The sequence below is a fragment of the Rhinopithecus roxellana genome, chromosome 11 (assembly GCF_007565055.1).
Source record: "Rhinopithecus roxellana isolate Shanxi Qingling chromosome 11, ASM756505v1, whole genome shotgun sequence".
Classification (NCBI taxonomy): domain Eukaryota; kingdom Metazoa; phylum Chordata; class Mammalia; order Primates; family Cercopithecidae; genus Rhinopithecus; species Rhinopithecus roxellana.
The window spans coordinates 30545911-30563444 of NC_044559.1; positions in this window are offsets into that span (position 1 = coordinate 30545911).

Sequence of the window (17534 nt, forward strand, 5' to 3'; positions counted from 1 at the left end):
TTTTTTCATACGTTTATATATGACATACGCATCCGTGGGCAGTACACATTGTCTTATGCAGGTTTTAAGAATTTCATAAATGATATTGTAGTGTGTGTTATTCTGCAACTTTGTTTCTCACTCAGCTTTATTGTGTGAGATCTATCCTGTTGAGAGATATATGTATAGGTACGTATATGTGCATGTGTATACATACATACATATTTATAGTTCGCTCCATTTGACTTCTGCATAGTATTCCATCACGTGCATATGCCACAACCCATTTTTCTATTTCCTGGATGATAAGCTTTTATGGTGCTGGGGTTCACTGTGTTTATCTGTATTGGGGATCCTTACACCTTTCCCATATGTTGGGGCTATATGAGGGGCACAGGGGATTGGCCAAGGTGATTGGCCCCAGAACCTTCTCAGGTCTTCCCATAGAGAGGGGATTTTGGCCTCCAGGACTAGTGCTGTTGCAGAACACCTGTGCCCCCATGTCTTCCCCCGTGTCCGGCAATGGCAGTCTCTCAGGCTGCACCCGTCAAGGAGGGCTGTGACCTAGAGAATAGGGCTGGCACTAGGGGCTCCATGCTAAGACTGGAGGGAATTTGGGGAGTCCTCTGACCCAGTTCCCCCAAAAAGTTACCACTGTGAGCTGCCCATCCTGAGTAACACCTCCAGGAATGGGACCTGGCATCCCTAAAAGTGCTACTGTAGGCGTCTGCCTTTGAACGCACACACCTAGGAAAGGAGACTTCTGTACCCAAAGGCAACTCAGTCTTACATTGGGTTGAAAAATCTGTGTCCTGGTAAGTTCCATTTCTGTGGCCCAGCTGTGGCTATGGGGCCAACCAGAACCACCGAATCCCACTTTGGCAGCAAGCCTGTTGCAAACTGAAAGGCCACAGTTATGCCCATCCCGACTCCCGTCTTTAATTTTCTAGGTGAAACATCCACCATTTAAAAACGATTTCTAGCCATTGAAACTATAGAAAACCAACAGCCACAAGAAACAAAAACAAACAAAACATAAAATAAAAAAGGAAAGCAGCCTTCCTAGAGTGTGGGCTCTCATGCCCTCACTGTTGTGTTCATCCTCTGAATGTGTTCCTGTTTCCAGTACTAGATGATAAATTCCTGCTTGGGTTGAATTCCTGATGAAATGCTTGGTCCTGCCTGCAGTATTACGTCAGAAATAAGTCTGAGGTACCCTCCTTGGTGGAAGCTTTTTGCCTAAGTACAGACAGCTTGGTACTGAGCACCTGTTAGTTTTTCTGCCTAGTTCTCTTTCCCTCATCCACAATCGTCCTTGGAGATCTCCGTTACTCAGTTCTCATGGAAAATGCAGTGAACACCCAGGCAGCCATTTCGGCAAAGTGGCTCTGCCTCCTGGCACAGTTAATTGGACCAGGATAATGGCCACTTTGAGAAGGGGTTAAAACCTCCACTTCTCCTTCCCAAAGCCCCTAATCTCCCTCTGAGGCCCCATTCCTTGATGTAGACAATTAGTGACTCTCAACTTACATAAATTGTCATTTAAATACAGTGTCAGCACCAATTTTCTTAGGTTGCAACTAAGAGATTCTCGGTTCACGGTTGTTGCTTTCCTAAAAGGAGCAGATCCAAATTGGAGAGCTGCTGGTAGCCTGAGGTTTCCTTGCTGAGGAAACTAGTAAGAGAGAGGGGGAAGGAAGCAGTGTGAGCAAGACGGGAGTTTCAGAGTGCTGAGGGAGCAGAGACGAGGGACTGGGAGATGATGAAGGAGCCCAAGCCCCTAGTTCCCATCCACTCCTGAGGGCTGACTGCACCCTAGCCCTTGGGGACCGTGAGACACCCTAGATATGCATTGAAAACACCCTTTCTGCTTGGGGGTTCCAGTTAAGTTTCTGTTTCTTGCAACCACAAGAGTCTTGGTTCATGCAAACATGAAGTCACACAAACTCTATTGCTAAAACGATCTTCTGATCCCCTCCAGAGCCAGGTCTGCTCCCTCGTACCCCTTCCACCCCCACCCTTAGGCATAGCTTCTATTCTTCTGCCTTTAAATGTCCATTTTTGTAATGTGTTTTTATCCTAAGCCATCTCTGTTGACTTGGAAGGCAGTAGGACACATTGCTGACATAAATACAGCATAGGAGTCACAGGGGAAACTGAACCAGAAGTTCAAGTAGGGCCAAGTCATTGCCCTGCACAAAAGGGTCAATCTGGATTTTGTTAAGGACCCCATTCCACCACTTCATCTGGTCCAGAGAGAAGGAAATCAGCTCTCAGTGGGAAACACCTGTGCTTGTAACTTATCTTGAAGTTTATGCAACCAGAAAACTCTCCAACTCAAGGCTTCAGGAAATATGCCGATGTCTGGGCCTGCTTCCATCGGTTTCATCTAATTGCTGGAAAAATCATGTCACCTAAGGAGGAGGTCCACTCCCCTTCCTGCCCCACCTCCAGCAGTCCAGTGTGACCAAAAGCAAGGTACTGGGAGATGCAGTGTCTGGTGGGGGTCCTCTTCCAGGTTCATAGATTGTTGTCTTGTTGCTGTGTCCTCATGTGGGCGAGGGCTCTCTTTGGGGTCCCTTTTGTTAGGCAGTTAACCCTTTTTATGAGGCTCTGCCCTCGTGACCTAATCGCCTTCCCAAAGCCTCACCTCCAAACCATCATCTTGGGGACTAGGTTTCAACACGTGAACTTTGGGGGTAACAGACATTCAGCAGCGTCAAATCCCAAACTCATTGGCTTTGCACATTTAGGAGGTGGTCACCAGGAGTCACGGTCCAGTCGGCCAGCCACCACTGGGATCATAACCAACAGTCCCTGCCAGGCTTCTTTTTCTCAGGAACCCAACCCAACATTCTAAAAGAAAACCGGGTCTGAGGAAACCTGAGGAGGGCGCTCCCTCACGGTAGGTGAGGACAATAGCCAGCTCCCCAGGCGTGGCCCAAGATGACCGCTGCCGGGCTGCCGCTTGGCACTGGGTTGTTGTGGAAATGGTTTCCTGATTGTGGTCATGGGCATTTCCTTTGACTGGACTACACCCCAAGCATCTTTGATTCTAAACGGAAATAGCCACGTACGGTTGGCAGGAGACCGGGACCTCTGGATGTGGAGCTCACAACTTCTGGGAAGGAGAATGGCATGAAGTTTGTTTTCGTGGTCACTCTTAGGACACTACATTTCTCCCCCCAACAATTTCTCTTTTGCTATGTCCTTTTAGCCTTGAGGGCAATAGTCTGAAATGAGCAGTTAAGCTGGTTGTCATCTCTGATGTTTCCGAAATCCTCTGTCTGCTGTTTCATGTCCTAGATTTTAGTCACATGGCATGCTCACCACATGCCAGGCCCTTTACATACATTATCTTATTGAATCCTCAAAATAGCCTTATGAAATGGACATTATACTAACCTACAAATAAGGAAATCAAGGCTTCAAGTTTGCCTGACTCCAAAACTTACGCCCTTATCCCCCAGTTTGATCTGTCCTTCATGGCTCAGCTGGAGACCTTTCCCTCCAGAAAGCCAACCCCTGCCATCGTGCCTGGGGGCTCTCCCTGCCCCAACCCTGTTTTCTGAATTCCTAGATTTGTGCTTGCCTGCAAGTTTGGCTGAATAATGCCCCTCCCCACAGATGTCTGTCTCCTAATTCCTGGAACCTGTGAATATGTGACCTTATACAGCAAAAGGACTTTGCAGGCATCATTGAATTAGGAATTTTGAGACAGGGAGATCATTCTGGATTTTCTGGTGGGCACAGTGTAAATCACAGGGGTCCTTATAAGAAGATGTCAGGAGGATCAGAAGGAAGAAGAGGAGATGGGATGACCAAAGCAGAGGTTGGAATGATGGGCTTTGAAGGTGGAGGAAGGAGCCGCGAGCCTAGGAATGTGGGTGGCCTCTAGAAACTGGAAAAGGCAAGGAGATGGGTGCTCCCCTAGAGCCTCTAGGGGAGCACAGTCCTGTGACACCTTGACTTGAGCCCATAAGACTTGTTTAGGACTTCTGCCCTCCAGAGCTGTAAGATGGTACATTTGTGTTGCTTTCAGCTGCTTAGTTTGGGGTCATTTGTTATAGCAGCTGCAGGAAACACATAGTCTGTGTTGTGATCTCCTTTCTCTGCATCTATATCCATCTCCCAGCCAGGATATGAGTTCTGGCAGCATAGACACACTTAATTCAGTTCAGTAGAAATATTTTGGACACTTGCTGTATTTCTGAGCACGCTGCCTGTGTGGGAGGCAACGCAGGCATGAGTAAAGCATACCTCTGCCCTCCAGAAAACAAGTGTCTCAGATTTTGCATGGCTAGAGGTCCCAGCTCAAAACCTTGCATAAAAGAGATAAGTAGGAATTAGCTAGTGACAACAAAGAAAACATATGGTAATATAAAAAAAAAAACACAAATAAATTTAGTAAGCTTTTATAAATGAACTAGAAGTAGGGGACTCTTGATTTCTTAAATGAATGACTATGATGACAAACAAATGATGAACAACAAGGAAAAGGGGAGGCAGCCAGAGCCCAGGAGAGACGAAGAAAGGGGAGGTTGGCAAGAGGTGGGAGGAAGGGATAAGATGAACACTGTAGGTGCCAAGGGGCTGGGAGTTTCTGGGATGAGGAGGGGCTTGGTGAACTCTAATCATGCCTACTTCTGTGAGTTATAACCTCTTATCCCTGCCTTTGAACTGCTAAGCAAACAAATTAGCCATATTCTCCAAGGTTAAGGTGGCATTTATCATTACTGCCTTAGCTCTTACGTCTGAAAAGGATAGTGGAGAGCAAGGGCTGGAATGATTTAAATCACTTCCCAGCGCCAGGGTGTGAGTGAGCCCCAGGGCATTGCTGATGGGCATCTTGCCAGGGGAGAGATTGCCCTGTACTCAAATAGGCTGGTTACATCCCTTTAATGTGCAATTCCCCCAAATCACCTGAATTAGAATGACCTGAGCATATATTAGGATCCTTATGCCTATTCCAGACCCCTTGATTCTGATGTCACCTAAGATTTGAGAACAGGGTAACTTTTCCCTTTATTGGACCAAAGGTTTTCAAAATATTAATAATCTTAGCAAGCTTAGGAACTTAATTAACATGAAGTTTGGAGGGGCATAGTATACCCACATTGTACCACCTGATTCTTGTGATTAATTTTCCTTGTAAATTTCTATATAGTACAGAAAAGTCCAAATAAAGTATTTCATAATTGTCCTCTATTAACAATTATCAGGTGTGATAATAGTGGGCATTTTATGGCATCTCTAACATATATCAAGTTCAGTAAATTAAAATGTATTATCACACCTGTTCAACACTTCATTTCAGATCTTATGCAATACTTGGTATACCGTAAGTTCAGAGTGTGTGACTCTAATGAGTTTGATGTTTGAATAACAGAAGATGGTGGACTTTGCCTGGAAAACTTTTGGTAATTAGAGTTATCCATAATAATAAAGCAATTCTTGGGATAAGGCATTTGCCCACAAACCAAGTGCTTCATAATCTAAATGCCAGTAATTTGGAAGTTTTATAACATAATAGGGTCATGGAAACTAATCTTTCTGTAGATTATTTTTATGCTATACATTACTGGCATTGTCTAAGTTGTGAGAAATACTGTCAATGATTAACTGCAGTGTAAAGATGGGCTCGCTAGATAATATTCCTGCATGGTACCATTTCTCATGCTCATTTTCATACAGAGGAAGCCAGCTTGATCAGCTATTGTCGCACAGCTCCTGAGGAGGGGCTTCTGGAACACGGGGCCGTTGCTTGTTGCTGACAATGTCAGTTGCACATGAAAAAGTGAACACAAGTGGTGGATGGAAGACTCCTTAAAAATGACATTGAAAAGGAAGTGCGACATGCAAACCCTAACCCTCCCGAGATCATGGTTCCATATCGCATAGTGCTCCAATCTAGAATTTAAATGTATATCTTTTCATTTGTTTTCTGTCACCTGGTCTGGAGTGCAGTGACACAATCACGGCTCACAGCAGCCTTGACCTCCCTGGCTTAGGTGATCCTCCCACCTCACCCTCCCCAGTAGCTGGGACCCCTTCGCCTAGCTATTTTTTGGTATATTTTTGTAGAGATGGGGTCTTGCCATGTTGTCAAGGCTGCTCTGGAACTCCTGGGCTCAAACGATCCACCCAGCTTGGCCTCCCATAATGCTGGGATTATAGGCATGAGCCACTGTGCCCAGCCTAAAATGTATTTCTTATATCATTATTTTGAATTTGCTTCTTGGAAGATGAAGTAAATAAAAGAGATAAACTAGGCACTGCATTCTCCTTACAGCAAAGGGTTCTCAGCAGGAGGCCATGGGGAGGATGAGGGCTCTCCAGGCCATGAGAATTGGGCTCAGGCTCTTGTTCAACTTCTCACTTACTAGCTGTGTGCCACCAGGGAGTTTTCTCAACTGTACATCATCTGCAGAATGGGCCAATAAAACCTCCTTCATAGAGTTGTTGTAGGGTTTTGAGACACTGCATATAATATGCCAGGCCCGATGTTGTTCTTGGTCCTTGTTCTTATTCTTCAATCCGATCCCTTAGAAACATTTAAAGCAATGATTTGCACCTAATGAACAGGACTGTATCAATGACACCAAATGCATCCTGCATCCTTATTTCTTGTGAGGAAGGATATATGAAATGTTTCATTCATCTTTGTGATTCACCCTCCCTCCCACAGTTGCCTGGGGTCTATTGCCTTGTAGGTAGTAGGTACCATGTAGGTTTGGGTTGAATTGAGTTGAATTATAAACTTCGGCAAAGTAATCTTGACAGGGCATGGGGAACTTGGGATTTTCACCTTTGAGTAGACCACAATTAGGTAGTTAGACTTCAAAAGAGTCAACAGAGACTATTATACCTATCTATTTATCTGTAATTAAGATGCACAATGGCTCTTTGAAGTATACACATACCAGGTGTCAGAGCTGCTAGCAGCTGTAATCTTGGGAACTTGTCTGGATTCCCTTTACTTAAAAAAAAAAAAAAAATCAGATTTTGCCAGAGACACTGCTGGGACCTTCTGGTACCAGTCTTTGGACTTGATTTTGATAGCAAAGGGGGTAGCTAGAGGCTCTTTACAATAATAGTGCTTTTTGCTTCCCATAAGAGATGTCAAGTGCTTCTGGCCATGGGGAAAGCCTAGGGTAGTGGTTAAGCAAGCGGCCCTGCAATCATTTAGATCTGGGATTGAATCTGAGCTGTCATTCGTTCTGATAATAGGCTAGTTACTTAACCTTCCCAAGCCTCAGTTTCCTCATCTGGAAAGTCGATGTAATGATATTAGGACTTGTCTTAGAAGCCATGGGGAGGATGCATGAAATACAGCAGCTAAGACACTCAGCACAATGTGCGGAGCCTAAGAAAGCTTATTGCTGTCATCGTTGTCTGTTTCTCCTCAATCAGTTGAATGCTCGGCTCTCCTGTGGATAACCATGACTGCAGAATGTGGATTCACTGCTCTGCATCCTGCACCTGGGCCTCTGCTCATAATGCCTGGTTAGATGAGAACATAACCTCTAAAGCTCAGACTTTCAGTATTGGATAAAAGCCATGTACTCTGTACGTAGGAAGTGTAGACACACTCCCTGAATTTTAGGAGTTCATGGATACCTGAAGTTCATTTGTTTGTGGCACCAGATTTGGGAATCTCTGACTCAGGAAATGAATAATACAGGAATTAGGGGAGCACTTACAATGCACCATGCTTCCAGTTCAGTAGGATGTACAATTGCACGGGCAGTTACTGTTATACTTCTCATTTGCCCTCTATTCTCTAGAAGTTGAGTGTCCAGCAGGCTGATTCTGGTCTTCTTCCTTGAGCCACAGTTCTTCCAGGATCATAATCTAGATACTCAATGGAGAGGAGCATCTCTCAGCTGTCTTCCTAGCTCCCTGGAGGAGTCTGGATGCTCAGATTAGAATACCCATATATATATTTTTTTCATATGCTTGTTGGACACATGTATTTCTTCTTTTGAAAGGTATCTGTTCATGTCCTTTGCCCACTTTTGAATGGGGTTGTTTATTTTCTTGTAGTTTTGTTTAAGTTCCTTATAGATGCTAGATATTAGACTTTTGTCAGATGCATAGTTTATAAAAATTTCTCCCATTCTGTAGGTTGTCTGTTTACTCTGTTGATAGTTTCTTTTGCTGTGCAGAAGCTCTTCAGCTTAATTAGAGCCCATCTGTTAATTTTTGCTTTTGCTGCAGTTGGTTTTGGCATCTCCTGTCTTTGCTGTTGTGAATAGTGCTGCAATGAACATACACATGCATGTCTCTCTAGGATAGAAAGATTTATATTCCTTTAGCTGTAAACCCAATAATGGAATTGCTGGGTTGAATGGTAGTTCAGATTTTAGGTCTTTGAGGAATCGCCACACTGTTTTCCACAATGTTTTACACTATCATCAACAGTGTATAAGCATTGCTTTTTCTCTGTAACCTTGCTAGCACCTGTTATTTTTTGACTTGTTAATAATAGTTATGCTGACTGGTGTGAGATGGTATCTCATTGTGGCTATGATTTGCATTTCTCTAATAATCAGTGATGTTGAGTTTTTTTCAAAAGTGGGAGCTAAATGATGAGAACACATGGAGACATAGAGGGAAACAACAGACACTGGGGCCTATTGGAGGGAGGAGGCTGGGAGGAGGGAGAGGGTCAGGAAAAATAACTAATGGGTACTAGGCTTAATACCTGGGTGATGAAATAATCTATACGACAAACCCCCATGACACAAGTTTACCTATATACCAAACCTGCACGTGTACCCATGAAATAAAAAGTTGAAAAACAAATACTCATACAATGAGAGTTTCATTATGGCTCTCAACTCAACAAGAAGTACTTTTGTAGTCGTTTAAGCAAGCTAGCCCAATAAAACTCTCATGGGAAAGGAGCCAGATCTTGAACAGCTTACGTCGTTCTTTTCTGGTGGTCATTAAATGTCTAAATAAGTTACTTGAGTAACTAAATTAAGACAGGCTAACGGGGAGAAACATTGGTTCAGTTCTTCTTTGTCTGCATGTTTACTTGTTTAATTGTTCCTCCACCAGTCTGGAAGCCCCAGGAGGGCAGTGGCCCTGTGTTCTTTGTTCACTACACAGTGCCTGGCACAGAGTAGGTACAATAAGTATTTGTGGACTAAATGATAATCTGTGATTCTCAAACTGCTGTTCTGTGGGAGGAACTCTGCCATCAACCAGTAGATTGTGATTGTGTTTGGAGGACCTAGGATCTATGGAATGATTTTGACTTCTCTATTTGCTGTAGAAAAATTTATTGAGAAAAAAAGCATATGTTCATATAGAGTATTAAGCCACCCAATATATTTTCCCCAAAGTTCATATAAATTCTAACAAGGCTGATACAGTTGATGCTAATAAACATCTTTCTTTCATGGTTATGGTCAACTGTGCTTTAATAGCATTTGGTGGATCCACGATTTACTTATTGTTCATTTCTTGGTCAAGAACACAACTTCCACATACAGAAACCAATAGCATTGCTATACATTAACAATGAACTATCTGAAAAAGAAATCATGAAAACAATCACATTTATAGTAGCTATAGAAAAACACCTAGGAAAAAATTAACCAAGGAGATAAAAGACTTGTACACTGAAAACTATAAAATACTGATGAAAGAAATTGAAGAAGACACAAATAGAAAGGATATCCCATGTTCATGAACTGGAAGAATTAATATTGTTAAAATGTCCATGCTACTCAAAGCAATCCACAGATTCAACGCAATCTTTATCAAAATTTTAATGATTTTTTTTTACATAAATAGAAAAACATTCTAAAATTTGTATGGAACCACAAAAGACCTCAAATAGCCAAAGCAATCCTGAGCAAAAAGAACAAAGCTGGAAGCATCACACTACCTGAATTCAAAATATAATACAAAGCTATAGTAATCCAAACCACATGGTATTGGCATTTAAAAAAAGACATATAGGTTGGGCACAGTGGCTCATGCCTGTATTCCCAGCACTTTGGGAATCCAAGGTGGGCACATCACTTGAGATTAGGAGTTTGAGACGAGCCTGGCCAACATGGTGAAACTGTGTCTCTACTAAAAATACAAAAATTAGCCAGATGTGGTGGTGGATGCCTGTAGTCCCAGCTACTCAAGAGGCTGAGGCAGGAGAATCACTTGATGGGAGGAGGGTGAGGGATAAAAGACTTCCTATTGGATTCAGTGTATATTACTTGGGTGATGGGTGAACCAAAATCTCACAAATCACCACTAAGGAACTTACTCGTGTAACCAAATACCATCTCTTCCTAGAACTGATAAGTGAATTCAGCAAAGTTTCAGGATACAAAATTAGTGTACACAAACCAGTAGCTCTGCTATACACCAACAGTGACCAAGCTGAGAATCAAATGAAGAACTTAATCCCTTTTATGATAGCTGCAAAAATAAAATACATACTTAGGAATATATCTGACCGAGGAGGTGAAGGACCTCTACAGGGAAAGCTACAAAACTCTGCTGAAAGAAATCATAGATGACACAAACAAATGGAAACACATCCCATGCTCATGGATGGGTAGAATCAATATTGTAAAAATGACCATACTGCCAAAAGCAATCTACAAATTCAATGCAATTCTCATCAAAATACCACCACCGTTCTTCACAGAACTAGAAATCCAATAGTTTTTAACAACATGGATGAATCTGGAGGACATTTCATTAAGTGAAATAAGCCAGGCACAGAAAAATACCACGTGATATGTGGATTTTTTAAAAAGCTAAACTCACAGGAGCAGTGCAGAATGGTGGTTACCAGGGGCTGGGAGTGGGGAGTGTTAGGGAGATGTTGGTCAAAGCATACAAAATTTCAGTTAGGAGGAATAAGTTCAAGAGATCTATTGTACAACATGGTGACTGTAGTTAATAACAGTGTATTGTATTCTTGAAAACTGCTGAGAAAGTAGACTTTAAGTGGTCTCACTACCAAAAAATAAGTCTGTGAGGTTATGCATATGTCAATTAGCTCAATTTAGCCATTCCACAATGTATACATACTTCAAAATAACATGTCATACATGACAAATGTATACAATTTTCATTTGTCAATGCAAATAAATAAACAAATAAGTATTCGTTCACACACACACACACACACACACACACACACACACACACACAATAAAGAAACACCACTCTGGCTGCTGTGGGGAGAGCTGACCACAGAGTACTAAGAGTTGAGGCCAGAACACCAGCTTTCCAGGGGAGAAGGGAATGACTTGGACTGGGATGCTGGAAGCTGGCAGCAAAGGTGGGAGCGGTAGATGGGTTGGGATATATTTTGGTTCTGGCACCACCAGGATGTGCCTATGGATTGTACATGGGAGATATAAGAAGTAGGGGAAAAGGGGAAACCCTAGTGCCCTCTGCTGTACCACACTGCCTTGGATGGCCTTGGAGGTCACTGGAGCCTGTATGCTGCTGGGTGGCCTTTGCACGTGGTTCCAACACTTCACGGGACTGGGAGCTTGTGCTCCACACAGCTCCCTGGAAACTCTTGACCCGGGAGAAAGCACCTTCCCAGGATGCGTTGTATTTTATTTTTCTGCAACATCCACCTGGTGTTACTTCCAGGTCTCCTCTCTGGAGGTACAACAAGGAGAATCAATTCCTTTTCCTAAGAACTTCCTCCAAAAACTTTGAGACTTCATCCTTCTCGGGGCCTTTTCCTGCTTCAAGAAATGAGTGTTTCTCTCAAGGGCTAGAGGAAGGACTTCCATATTCTTCCATATCCTGGTCTTTGCTGGTGTTTCTGCTTCTTACGTGTTCTTTCTCAGTCTTCCTCTCTTCCTTCACACCCCTCTTTTGACCATTCATTGAAAAGCCCCACATGTGCACACAGCCACTCACACATGCATGCACACTGATCTCTAAAATGGCAGGATTGATATTCTTTTTTTTTTTTTCTCATCTCTGTCCCCTAGGTGCTGAGGTGTTTGGGAGTAAAAAACAACCTCCTACATCATCCAACTATGGCATCATTTTTATGAGCTTGATTATTTTGCATTAAAAAACTTTAATAATTGTTTTTCTTATGAATGTATGTTATACATGTGCCATAGATTTGAACAATACCAAAATTTATACAGAAAAAGAGGACGGTCACCTCAAAAATGTACATTGCCACTTTCAGAGGTAAATAGTCTTCATGTTTTCCATTCAGTGACCCAAGATCCCTGGGTCACCAGGCCTGGAGATGACCTTGACTGTGGAGGAACCAGCATTAAATAGTTGGAATCTTACTGGGAGGAAGTGGGTCCTTTTCAGGTCTCCGGCACTTGTCTATTAGGTCAAGACATCTCAGTCTGGGGTTAGCCTTTACTGCTGTCTAACAACCAAGGTGCTCCCTTTTAACCACGAGAGAGCACAACTCAGGTTCTGACCCATACTAACCCAACTGACTTTTTGAAATGTAGAATGTGTCTTTCAGAGCACATTCGCTACCTCCAGGAGCTCAGAACATGAGAAGTAAACACATGCGAAGAAATTTGACAATGCCAGGTGGTGCATACAAAATGCCAAATTATTGGGAAGATATTTTCTCATGCTCCACCAAAGGGGTCAGCTCGAGGTGAGTCCTGGACAGTGAATGTGGCTACAGAGGTGGAGCTAGGCTGCTGCAAGCAATTGAAAAGAGTTGGAGAAGAGTAAGTTCTGTTACTAGGACACAGGTGGGTAGGAGAAGAAAGTCTGCAGAGAGGCAGGTGGATTGCCTGGAGTTGGCATCACACCTGGAATGTCAAACTTGGAAGTCTGTGCTTTAGGCCACAGGCATTGAAGACGTCTGGAAGATTCTTCTCCTGGCAGCTGGAAATACAGGACAAAAGGCTAAAGAATTGATTCAAAGCCCCAAGAAGATAAGACAAAGAAGTAGGCTATTTTGGCCTCGAGATCCATGAAGAACTGCTGTAGAGATGAAGCTAAGCCTCCTTGTAGGGCCAGGCATGTGCGTCTCTTGTTCGGGGTGCACACAAGGCTGTGCCTGGTTCCTGCTGGCTTCTGCAGCTTCATCTCTTACCACTCACTTCCTAGACTTTCTTCTGCACTCGCAATCCTCCCAGTGTCTGGTGCTTGCTGCTATCTTTATGCCCTGCACATGTTAAACCTTCTGCCCTAATGCTCTAACCACTGTCATTACCTGCTCCCCACCTCCTTTCTGCCTACTCTTTCATGACTTGGCCCAATCACCACCTTCAGGACTTGATGCTCTTACTCTGTGCCACTCTCTCCAGCAAGGGGACTCTCCTAGATGCCCTCATGGCCTCTTTGGTTATCTGATTGTATGGCAGTGTGTTGTTATTACCTGCTTGCCTAGGTCTCCCCACCTGCATCATAAGCTCTGCAAGAGCAGGGACCTTATTTTATTCGTGTTGACTCCCAATGCCTGGGCCAAGACCTGACATGGAGTAGGTATTCTATAATTTATTAGTGAATGGATGATGTGGTTAACTATTCCTTTGCCTTCCAGGAGCTAGTTTCAACTAAAGCAAAATGTTGTGTGTTATGAAGCATCAGAAAGGATGTAAGGATGGCGAGACCCTAGGACTGTGGTTATCAAGTGTTGGGCCACGGCACCTTGATGTGTTATGAATTCTTCTCAAGAGGGTCAATGGATTTGGATCAACATTTGAAATACCTTTCGTTAAAATAAATGATATATATTGTTCGGATAGTGTTGATCACAGGCTCATTGAATGAAGCAGGGCATTTCAAGTGAAGTAGCTTTTCTCCTGACCTTTCTTCCGAGGAAGAGTTAAGAGGCTTAGTGTACAATTGAGCCTGAATCAGATGTGAACATGAGTATATAAAAGAGTCCAGACAGGGCAATAAACATTCCTGACCAGGGATATTCTCGTAAATAGTAGTCAAGGGTCACACTAACTGTGGATTCTTTCATAGGCAGCATGAAAACTCTATTGTAATCTTTAGCGTTGTTTTGAGTCTTTTATTCTTTAAGTTCCTGCAAAAATTCTAGACGGGAAGCCCTGCCCTAGAAAGAGTTCCTGAGTAACCAGCCCCCCAGTCAGTAGGTGGCAAGTCTTCGGGCAGAGACTATGGGAGATGTTATCATTTTATTTGCTCTTTAAGCCTGATGCCATTTTTTCAAATCAATGATATGATAAAAAGCCAAGGACTGCCTTCCTCTTGTTTGTACAAAACTGTCACCCTTTGGCAAGTTTTGAAAATGTATGTTGTAATACAGATTATTTAATCATTTTCTGGCAGCAATAGTTTTTCAGTCATGCTATTCATGGGTAAATGATTGTCAGCGTGATAAGAGAAAGGGCGCTGACAATGGGCTCACAGTGTGAACGCTTCTGTTTTTTATAACTTGCCTAAAATTGCATCACAGGTTGGATTTCAATCATGATTTGGTGACTAGCTCCCTTTCGTATATAACCCTTCTATATTTTTACGAATTTTGTACTTGCTTGATGTATAGTGTCTGAGCTAAAATCTTCCATGATGGTTGTGGTTTTATTAATTTCTGCTTGCAATTATGTCAGGTTTTGCTCAGTATGTTTCAAGATTATTTTGGTAGATGCAGCCAAATTTTGGTGCAATGTTTCTTTTATTCTTATGTAGCCATCCTCTTTATGTCTGTTAATAATTTTTAGTATAATTATATAATATTTTACTACAAATTAGTATCACCATGCAAACTTTTGTTGAGTATTTGCAAAGTACATCTTTTCCCAATCTTTCTATGTCATTTTGTTTTAGGCATAACTTTTACAGATAGGACAGACGCAGCCTGATTAAAAACAATACGTATGGATAGTCTCTTTTAAAAAGTTAGTTTAATCCATTTCTGTTTAGTGTGATTTCTTACACATTTAAACTTCATTTCAAACATCTTCTGTATTTTCTATTTACCATCCTTGTTGTTTGCATTTCTTTCCCAGCCTGTCTTTGAAGTTTTTTAATGTCCCCCATTTTTCTCCTTTGCTGATGTGGAGGCTGTAAATTGTGTATTTCTTATTTTTAATTCTTATCCTTAAATTTAAAATTTTAAGTTAATACTGAACTCTAGCTTTTTCTAGAAAAACTTAAAGTTATTCAGAATCTATATTAAATTAGTGTAGTAGTTATTGGCATTTTGATAACTTCTTTGTGATGTGTTTATTATGTATAAACATGTCTTCAGGCAGCAAAGTTATCATAGTTCATTACACCTACCTGCAGGCTTACACATACTTTACTGCGAGTGTCTTTTTTTGTGACAGAATCTCGCTTTGTCACCCAGGCTGGAGTGCAGTGGCTCCATCTCAGCTTACTGCAACCTCTGCCTCCAGGGTTCAAGCGATTCTCCTGCCTCAGGTTCCTGAGTGGTTGGGATTATAGGTGCCCGCCATCATGCCCGGCTAATTATTGTGTCTATTGTTTTGAGTACTTTGTCTTCAGTTCTCTTGAGAATAGATTTTCGATTGCTTCTGGAAACTGCTCTATCCATTTGATTGGGCATCGCCATATTCTTGAAGATGGCACAATTGGCCTTACTTAGCTGATTGGCTCAAGGGTAAGCATGTGACCTAAATTAGCCCAATCAGAATCCTTCCCCAATTTTTTGAATAGGAACAACAACAAAAAAAGAGGGCTTGTCCTCTCTAGTCATGGATGCTGTGGCATATGGGATGTCAGCCCTATCAGCACAATTCCTCTAATCCACAGTGGAAGAGAATGAAGAAAAGAGCAAAAACCCTCCAAAAGACAAATGGTTGAATGCCACTAGGCTCTTCAGCACAGGGGCCAGGAGAAAGTGTAAGAGACTCTCTGGAGGCTGTGTGAGTGAGCACAAAGGCCCATAATCATGACTTTTTAAAGGAATACTGGAAGTGAGCATGGTCAAAGAATTAAAATGCTGCTCATACATATAGATATGCCACCATCTGACGACAGACAAAGGAAGACACTTAGGAATAGAAAGATGAGCTGCAGTGGTATTGAAGAAAAGTTTATAAAATCAGGAAAGGGGAAATGTTAAAACAGTAATTCTTCAAAGTCCATGAATGTGGCCCATTTAGAATGAGGAAAGGCAACACGAAGCGTGTTATGTGGCGGGAGACACATTCTCAGAATATTTGAACCGGAGCAGACTGCTGCTGAAATAAGAAGTTCAAAATGAATTTTGAAAAAAGAAACCCTGAATGATAGGCTTCATTTCATATTTGGCTTCCACCTGAATCTCTTTTGGTTCTCCGGGTGTGTTTGTGCATGCACACACGTGCACATGTGCTTAATTAGGGGAGAGGCTGCAGCTTAGCCAGGTGAGAGTGAAGGAGCATGACCATTGACCAGTCCAGCCCAATCCTGTTTCTGCAGGTCTCAGAGGAAGACAGAGGGATATTGCCCCAGCAGGGCTGGGACAGAGAGAGGAAGCATTTTCCTTTCTTTATTTTGGGCAGTGGCTAACGTTTATCTTGTGACTTTTGTGCATTGTTTCCCATAAAAAAGGGTGACTAAGAGTTGTAGAAGCTCATGTTGTAAATGTTTGAAAACATGTAGATTTTACCATCTGGGGGTGGTTGAAGAGGTGTTTTAACTGGAAGACTGACAGGTGGATAAGTTGGCTTCTTAGCAAGTCCTTTCTTGTCAAGAGATCCTCAGATATTACAGATACATTATCTGTGATGAAGACAGTTGCACACAGCAAGCCCCGGCCAGATGCCCTAACGAAGAGCATCTGAATGCACACCCTGCAGCTTTAGGTGTTATTTCAGAGCTCATGGTGACAGATGGCTGCAACATTCTGGATGCCTCCCGGAGGCAAAGAGAAACAGTGGAAGTGGCATAGGAAGGATGTGAAAGAGGTCCCGAGGGAGAATACCCATGCATGAAGGAATGGGGCCTTTCTTCCTCCTGTGGGTTTAAGGCTAGGTACTGCTCTTTTGTTTTAGAGACAGGGTCTGGCTCTCTTGCCCAGGCTGGAGTGCAGTGGTGCAATCTCATTGTAACCTGGAACTCCTGGGCTCAAGCGATCCTCTCACTTCAGCCTCTTGAATAGCTAAGACTGCAGGCACATGCCACCATGCCCGGCTCATTTTTAAGTTTTTCTTTTTTTTTCTAGAGGCAGGGTCTGACTATGGTGGCCAGGCTGGTCTTGAACTCATGCTTCTGGCCTCCCAAAGTGCTGGGATTACGGGCGTGAGCACCACACCCAGCCTCTCTTGTTAGGAGGCCAACCTATCTGCCACTTTTATTTCCATTTTCTCAGCTACAATGGAAAGAAAACTTTAAAGATTTCCTTGAGCAAGCTGATGCTTAGGAAGCCAGACTAATCTCCACCCCCAAATAACTCGGAAATGATTTTTCAATGTACAAAGGGAGTCCTCACAGATTCCTATTAATAGCCAACCTCCCTAAGTTCCCGTAAAAATAGAGTTTCATTCACAGAATGCTACATATTCCGGGACAGTTTTGCTATGTGAAGAAGAATGTAATGAAGAACCTCTCTAGGGATGACATGTGACCCGTAAATCTTTTGGGATTAGGTGGTA